The sequence below is a fragment of the Aptenodytes forsteri genome, unplaced genomic scaffold (genome assembly GCF_000699145.1).
Source record: "Aptenodytes forsteri isolate BGI_AS27 unplaced genomic scaffold, ASM69914v1 Scaffold273, whole genome shotgun sequence".
NCBI lineage: Eukaryota > Metazoa > Chordata > Aves > Sphenisciformes > Spheniscidae > Aptenodytes > Aptenodytes forsteri.
This window is the reverse complement of record NW_008795041.1, coordinates 1442866-1452101: the sequence shown is the minus strand read 5'-3', so window position 1 is coordinate 1452101 and position 9236 is coordinate 1442866.

Here is a 9236-nt window from a genome sequence, read left to right as displayed (position 1 = left end):
GCTCACACCAGGGAATAAGACCAAAGCATCTTGGCGTAAATCTTCCCCGAGATACGCTCCATTGCTTTTCGCTTGCCAACAAGGACGAGGGCATAGCCATTTTGTTATCTATCATTATCTGTTTTCACGTCCTCACAAACAAATGGATAATATTCCCCCAGCAGGTAGCACTCTCCAAGGCTGGCCCCCGGGAATATATGAATGCATTTATTGCGGGTACCTTTGCATTGAAACTGAACCCAGCTGATCTCTGTGGCACTGGGCTGTAAAGACAGGCTAATGAACACAAAAGGGGTCAGTGAAGTTATGCCAAACATACGCTGTGTAATTGATTTCCAGATTTGGTTTGCTATCTGCATTACCAAAGAACAAAGGAGGAGAAAGGCTTAAAAGATGATGCAAGACATAAATATTTCTCAATGGGGTGTTTTTAAAAGTTTTCTGTAAGGCATCATCTGCTCTTTAAGCCTTGACTATTATTCCATTTTCAGAATTTATAGCACAAATAATAACCACGTTTTTTTTCTTTTAGAAGTATCCATGCAGGTCCTCAAATAGTTGGCTATCAATCTGAGGAACGAACATCTTAGAGATGGCTCTCCCAGCCAAGGCCTCAAGAGATAAGAGGATAATAACACTAGGCATTGGCCCTAAGCATTCCTGAAAGCCACGCTCCCCCCGCAGACCCAGTTACTTCCCAGCATAGGGTTAGTTTCTTGGTAGCTGGCAAAGTTTGCTCCAGCAACTCGCGCAGAATTTCCTGCCGTCCCTCTCCCACTTTCTCAAGAGAACCGGGATGGAACAAAATAGCTTTTGAGGCCAGAGTTGATTGCCATCCCCAGATGCTTTACATTCAACATGCCATCTGTGTTTTGTTTTCTTGTTAAGAGGGTTTTGTAACAGTTTTTATTATCTACTGTAACTAGAAACAACAGCAGGAAATCATGTAGTGCAAAGCAAGTATAGCGAGTGATTTGGCTTCACAATCACCGGCCATCAATCCTCCACTTGAAACCTCTCCATTGCGAGCCTTTTCCATCCTCGCTTGCACTTGTATATGTGAGAGAGAGAGGGTGCAAGTGTGGGGCAAAAGCATGCATTTGGCAGAAAGGCAGGAGATGGGTGAAAAGACCCCCTAAAAATTAAGGCATAGCAGGGTTTAATGCTGTTGCAAACAGACATCATTTGCAGACAGCATGCAAACTAGTTGGCTCATTGCTCATTTTTCTGAGGGGGACACAAACTTTTCTGCATCTTTGGTCAGCCCAAGAGATTATCTGACTGTCCAATTTACTCAGTCCTGTGCTCTCAGCAATTTGATTAACAGCTTCATTGATTAATAGTGATTAGTTTAACCAACGGAGTTAACCTCAGAATTAATGTGTGGTCAGTAATTTAAGTGACTTGTAAAAAAAATCATCCTGATTGCTGTCCTGCAGCCCATTTCCCATTAAATCTTTCTTTTCATTTGTAACCTTCTGTTTTCCGGACAAACCCACCATTTCACACAAACTCCAGTTTCAGTGTTTGTACTGCTCTGTATACACTAAGTGGAAGACAAAGGAGGAAGCAACATGGATTATGATATCCTAGTATAGGGTTATTGTAAAATTGCGCTCACTGCATACCAGGGAATAGGAAATTTCATTTTCAAGGGCTCCCTGGGGGGCTGAGATAAACTACAAAAGTCACAACTTGTCATAATTAAACACTCATGCCCATTACACACAAAGGAAATTACGCACATTTATCTAGGTCATTGAAACATTCATATGGCAATACTATACATGAATGTCCATTAATATCCTGTAAGAATTTAGTGAAAGTGTTCTCCCAGAAGCGATGCAAGGCTGCCTTGGATGAAGGTGCTGTAATAGCATGGAGGAAAGAGGGGGGGAGGGATGGGAACGGTTAATATATTTCCAGCAGGAATGCAAAAGTGCTTAGATGGGTATACCCACCATTCCCTCTCTGCCAAGTAAAGCATAAATATGTTAATTGGATAAGCTTTTCATATCATTGTTCTATATGGTTATCGAGCAACAGTAATGGGAGTGGTTTAAAAAACTGATAAACAGCAAGTGTTGTGCCGTTTGGAAGTCGGCTTGGTTTGTCTAATGAAATTTGGTTTATTGGAAGTTGGTAGCTCTGAAAATATCTCCCACCTCTTCTCTCAGATTTGTATTTTGAATATCTACTTGCCGTGGGAATGTGTGTGGGGGCTGAAAAACAAGAAAATATTTTCCTATAGACACTGTTGTAGTCATCCATATTCCCTTTATTCTTGTCAACTCCTCGATGGTAAACTCTAGTAATCTCGCCTGCCCTCCGGTACTTTCCAAAAGTCAAAAATATATTTTTCCCCATTAAAAAAGCAGCAAGGATTGTTAGAAACAGCCCTGATGAGTTTGGCACTAGCATCTCATGGGGAATTAATGGCCAGGTGTCGCTAATGGCTCTCAGCTTTGCGTCAACACTCCAAGTCACTCCTAATCCCCAGGACGGGCTCTGCTCCTTATTGCTTAATTAGAACACAAACAGCTCTATGAAAATAACACTGATGGTCTGACTCAAACCCACAAAAGAAGATAAAATGCAGGAGTTAAGGTTTTTTAAAAAAAAAAAAAAAATCCCAGAAGGACTAACACACAGCCATCTGTGTAAGTAGGTTTTGTTTTACAGCAAACACTGTTAATAGAAATAGCTGAAAATTCATTTTTTCGGAATCTGATCTGTAGATGTTTTGCAGCTAAAAGACCTGCATTCAGTTGCTTTTATTCCTAGATTATGTTTTATGCTATTTGGACCACTGCCAAATATGTGACAACCCTTGTGTGGGAAAGTGGCATGAATTTTAAGAATGAATGAGTAGTCCTCCAAGTGTTTGTGCCAGAAGCACCTCATTCACTAGTGATGTTTGTTTTTTTCTTATGTAAGATGTTTTATTCATCCAATCAGAAAAAAAAAAATCTTACCATATGACCCATGAAATTTGTGCAGCACAAAGAGTCATCAGGTAGAAGAACCCACAATTTTGATATTCCATCGAGATATTGGGTAAAACTCTCAGCCAATAAACATGTTCACAGGAAATCAGTAGTAAGTCATGAACCATTTTTCAATCCAAAAGGAGGGAGTTTGTGATAGCATTTGAAGCGATTCCACTTTCTTTTGCTTTCAAAATGCTTTTCAAGCTCTGATATGTACAATAGTTCGGTGTTTGAAGAAGTGTCCCATCCCCAGCTCTAGAGGTAGAAAGGTCTGCCTAAAGAAGGGGGCTCCTTTCAAAGCCAAATCAAATTAGCCACGTGAGTTTATTCTTCTAGATTCAACTTTATTGTCAGAATGATCCAAGGGTCATGTTTGTGAATATCTATATTTTTTTCTGTATGGACAAAGCAATCCAAATTAAGCCTAGTGCTCTGTTTAAAATACAGGGCTTGCGATGTACGTCTGACTGCAGGAGAAATTTCCAGACCTGTACTAGTAAGACCATGTCTGGATGCAGATTCAAACACATGATTTTGCTTAAGACACTTTGTTCCAGCTGCCAAAGAAAGAATTTTTATTCTTTAGCTATTTGTGAATCTGGATATACACCAGATATAGTCCTACAGTAAGTAGGAACATGACCTTTAGACTTTTACAGAAAACCAATGCTAAAACGCAATTCAAATGATTGTTTTACAATGCATTAAAACAACCTTTCTCTCCCAAATTAGCAGATAACTCTAGACTAAGTCACATTTCCCTCAAGAGGATGTTAGTGAAAATAAAGTATTATTTTATTGGTTTTCATTGGTGTTTGTCACTTGAAAAAAAAAAAGACATGCAGCCATCAGTATTTTGAATGCGTTTGGAAAATGTGCCATACCTATTAGCAGTGCTATTATCCCTGTCGGCAGCGCTGCTGTGCTTCTGCTAAGCTGCCTCGGAAGGCTCACATATATACAATGCATCCTGTTTCCTCTAAAAAAAACCCCACTTGAGCTGACTTCTGCTAATCCCCCTGGCCACACAGAGTAGGCTCAGTCAGGCCGGGGAGCAGAGATTTTATAATGTGAATTTATAATTTGAGCTATAGTACCTCTTGCAAGATAGAAATTCAGCTTCGCATTTGGAAAGTGAGAGAGGAGGAGAGAAAGTCGGAAGGTTTTCACAGCTATCGTGGTAACAAAATCTGTATGAGCTCCATACTGGCAATGACAGTAATAACAGAGCATCTACTGAGCAACGTTAGTTACTCTGTCTGTGTGTGTAGCAAACTGGAAGTACAAGTTTTATCAATTCATATGTATTAAAGACTAACAACTTTGTACATGCAGATTCAGAACTTTTGAGAGATGCGTTCCTTCATTTCTTTCAGCCAGTTCTAGCTTTAGCCTTTTTTTAGCCTGAGATGTACAGTTTATATATTGTAAAGTACATCAGAGGCTTGCACTATAAATTATTTCCCTAGGGTTTCCCTAGGGTAGAAGGGTTGATTTTAACAAGACACCTATCCGAATGTGGCTGTGTGCATTTGTCAGTCGAGTGTTCAATTAATTGGAAACTCTTAATAGCCGCGTAGGACCTGAAGGTTTTGTCTAGTTTAGTCTCTTTGGCTACATTTCATATGTTGGTAAATAATCACTCTTTTGCACAAGTGGTACTATGTGAGGGAAATTTCCCCAAGTGAGGGAAAAAAAATTAGTGCCTGCATTTTATGCACTGTATTGTCACCATTTGCTAAGCATGATGTGTTAGGTGTTGATCTTGCAGTATGTCTCCACAGCAAAATGAAGTTATGAATGTAGCATGGCTGGGCATATCTATGCCTCATTGAATCTACTTAGCCCAGGTAACAAGAGGAATGAAAGGATGGTGTACGGGAATCAGAACAGCTCAGCAACCCAATTGCCCTCCCAAGACTTGTCAGCGAGGCCTGAAGCCTGTTCCACCGCATCTTTGCTGCTCTTGCACATCTTTATAAGCACACCTTCATCTTGTTATCGAGACAAACCCCTAGAAAGGGAGAGAAGGCATGATTCTCCTAAGACGTTAGGAAATGCCACCTCCTTCTTCTTCACCTTTCTTTTAAATTGATATATATGTATGGATGGGATTCCCTGAAGGAAATGTGACAGAAGCAGGTCTTCAGGAAGGAAGGCATCAAAACAGGTAAGTAGTAAGAGCCTGGTAGCTTCCCTCAGGAGAGCTGCAGCACGTCCTAAGGGCCATGGACAGAAACGGTGAGGGGGTGACACCCAGGCAGCTGAGTTGGGACCTGCCTGCAGGGTGGAGGGCAACATAACTCGGAAATACAACACGTGGGAAAGGGCAGGGCTGTGCAGTGCTTCAAAAATGAGTATAAGGGTAACTCCAGCTGAGAGGAGTCAAGAGAGAGTGGCGAGGGCTGAGACGACAAGCAAAGAGGACAAGCTTCGCCGCAGCACATCTCCCCAGGCTGGAAGGTGCAGTGCCTGAGCTGCAAGGCAGTTGGTGCTGGGACTGGGATGGCCCTGGGATGAGCCCGCAGCTCTTGAGCACAGATCTGCAGGTTGTCGAAGAAGCGACTCCCATCCCACTGCGTGTCTGTTTTCCAATAGTGTTCCCTGAAAGTTAACATGCAGTTATAACACATACCCTTATACACTTTAATACATCATCGGTTGTTTAAGTTTTATCTACATAAAATGAGTGTTCAAAATACTGAGCGGCTGTGTGACCACGAGTTGAGCAGACCTAAACACTTCATGAAATACCAACAAAATAGCTGTAAATCTCAAGCTTAAAATGCCCTGCTCAATACAAGCACAATATTTAATTTTACTTTTTCTTCAGGACACACATCATTAACTGCTAATCAACTCAAGCTTCGGAAATCCCTGAGCAGTCTTCTCAGTTTTCAAAAATGCAGTCAAGAAACAAAGTACTTTTTATCCCACCCTCGGCAATGGTAACGTGTCCCAGAGGTGTCCAGGTGCAGACGACATCACTGCACTGCACACCAAACCATGCTGCGCTGGATATACTTTGCCTGTGTTTTATAGGACTTGCACAAAGCCCTCCAGGTTGACAAACATAACTGCTCCACGGCACATGGCGTTACATGCACCTTGGCTGTCAATTAGGCAGGGCCTGGGAAGCCGAGCCAAGAAGCCGGCAGAGCTCGCCTGGTCCCATGAAGTCCGGGCAGGCGGATGCAGGCTCGGTGGGGGCAGCGCACCGTGCAGCTGGGGGAAGCCGAGCCAAGAAGCCGGCGGAGCTCGCCTGGTCCCATGAAGTCCGGGCAGGCGGATGCAGGCTCGGTGGGGGCAGCGCACCGTGCAGCTGCTCCAGCTGGGTGGGAGGCAGAGGAGGGCTTGCTTTGCTGAGCGAGCTGAGCTGTGGCATCAGGCACAGAGCAGATCCTTGTTGCTGGAAGTTTTTATTTCCCTGTTGGAATCCGACCTGGGAAAGGTTGCCCTTTGTGCGCAGGGGCTGAGCTCATGCACACCCACTGCAGTGCCCTTATTTTTAAGGGAGGGGTTGCTATTTAATTAGCCTGGCAGGATGTGCTGTGCATTTCCACAGAGTGAGAGAATGCTGCTTTGTTAAAAAATATGCTTGCAGGTGCTAACAGGAATAATTGGTGGATTCCCCCCAGCATAACGTTTCTTCTGGGGAATTTCTGTCCTGGATCCTGGAGCCTCTTGCATCCCTGAATAAGTCCACTGTATATGCCCCTGCAGCCTTGATTCTGCAGGCTTTTGCTCCAGAGTCTTTTCCCATCTCTCTGATTTGTTGGGGATATTTATACAGCATGAACACAGTCCAGAAAGCAGGCTGCCTTCATTTGAGTTCATGTTGTGTGCCAGAGACCTTGGCCACTTTCCTCCCCATCTTCCTCCTCCTGCCTTTTCTCCCCCTCCTTTTCATTCCTCAACTGTTATTGCAGGAAGCTGCTGATAAAGGTGCAGGCTTGGGAGTCAAAATATGGCAGAGTCTATTCCACCAGCTGCAAGGAGCCCCAAACTCTCTGTGTGGGAGATGATAGGCACAGGATTAGATATGCAGGAGGGGCACATACAGGGACACTTGTGCTGGACTCCCCCAGCTCCAGATTCAAGCTTGGAAGAATTGCCTTCCCACCGCCCCCGTGTTAATAAAACCTGCCTAGGCAGCACGTGGGTCTGAGCTGGCGAACCTGTTCTTCACCATACAGATGGACTAGCTCAGGTCTCCATGACCTCAGACACCTCTGTACCAGGCTAACACTTGGAGTAGATGTGCCTCCCCGCCCTCTGCCCATCATTTTGCTCTTGGAGGGGTCTCCCATGCCCAGGGTCCCACCTGGTATATCCTCTCTCCAAATCCATAATGAGCGTGATACTGCACTGCTAAGAGCACCTGCCCTTCCAGCGGCCCCTGGCCTCCAGGCCAAGCATGATGCAGCATCTTCTGCCCACACTGCTCCAGGTTGGCTCCGTCTGCAGCAAAATGGCTGAATCCACACTACGTGACACACCGGCCTGTTCATCATTATTACTGGCTTTGCCGGGGAGGTGGGGGGCAGTCTGAAGTACACAAATCAATGAGAGGGTTGTGTTGCAGCCCTCCAGAACAGTTGCTTTGTAGCCTGGCTCCAAACGGATGTGAGGAGTGGGGATGTTGATGTGGCGTGAGGGAAGGAGTAAGGTGCCAGGCCTGCTGGGATAGCACTGGAGGACCGTGCAGCAGGGTCAGACCTGTTATGGTCTGGTCCACACAGCCTGTATGGCACTACCCCGGTGTGTTACCCAAGTTTTGTCCCAGGAAGGTCAGGGCTGGCTCACTCCAAATGAGTGTCAGGCAGCAAACTAGCAGGAACCCCAAGATGTCCTGGGCACCTGGCTGTGGGTTCAAGCAAAGGAGCCAGGCTATTGAGCCAGCCATCTCTGTGCCAAAAGCTTCCCTAGTAATGGCTGCCGTGTTGCTCAGTGTGGAGGGGGGAGCAGGTTTTGAGGTAAATTGGACCCAAAAAATTAATGACCTGGATGATTAGTACCAGGTACTTGAACTGAACCCACATCTGAAGAAGGAGCTAGTGGAAGGCTCTGGAGGGCTGTGCTAGTTCTGCTGAAGAGAGCTGCCTGGTGTGTAGCTTATTTCTGTGTTGGTCCATGCCTCCTAGCTGCAGGCTAGACGACACTACCATAGCTGGCTTTTATTTTTCCATTCTAGAAGGACCTTTTAATGAGGAGGCTTTGCCTCTCAGACATCCCCTCCTCTGTTCCTGAGTCGGTCTGGTATAAGAGAAATAAGGATATGGCCCAGAGGGACTAATCATATAAATAAGATTTTAGGATCTGACTCTGAAGTAATAAATGAAAGACTAGCAATTTCATATTATGAAACCCCAGCTGCACGAACTCTCAACTTCAGCCTAGTGCCTCTGCCAGCTTCCAGCTGGCTATCAGAAATCATTTCCACTTCAGTGAGACCAATGTTAAAACGTCCCCTTAATCCTTTTCCAAACCGTGCCCACACATTCTAGCTGTATTTATTTTTACTACAATTTGAGCAGAAGAGGTGGCCTGACGTCACTCTATGAAAAGCACAGCGTTCCTTTGAACACTTCAGCCTCATGTCCACCCTTCCTTCCCACCCTGTAATGCTCTGGGCTCTGCCCGGCCCTGCCACAGCCCCATCCTTGCAGCCCTGACCCGCTCAGGCATGCTGCACAGGGGCAGAGAGCCCAAAAGCAAGAACAAAAAACAAAAACAGAGTGGGGGGGGGAAAAAAGCCTATTTCACAGGTTTTTACCACCCATTTTGTGAGATACGGGCATGGCTGGGCCTTCTCACCTTTTGAGTGTGTTGCAGCTCATTCATCAGGGGAAGATGGCAGGTGGCCAGGGGGTGGGTTTTGCTGAGCTGTGTTGGCTCACGTTCACCGGCTGGCATGCGCTTTCCAGAGAGGGGGAACAAAATTCTCCTCCACCCCCATCCTGTGAGCCCTGATCAGCGACATTTCAGCTTTCTGGCTGAGTGTGGCTTGAAGCAAGGAAGGTGGCGCAGGCTGGGTGCACGGGCACCCTGCTATGGCTCCGTACCCCAGGCAAGCGCTGCTGGAAACAGCTTTTTGTAGAAATTTCTGGGTGACAGCAGCTGCAGCACAGCTGCTCCAGAGGCGGCTGTATTTCAATGTGCGGGGGAACCATATCTATGGAGGGGTGTGGGGAGAGAAGCCTTGGGGAAACCTTTTGGGGCGGGCGGCAGGGCAGCCCCTCTGGC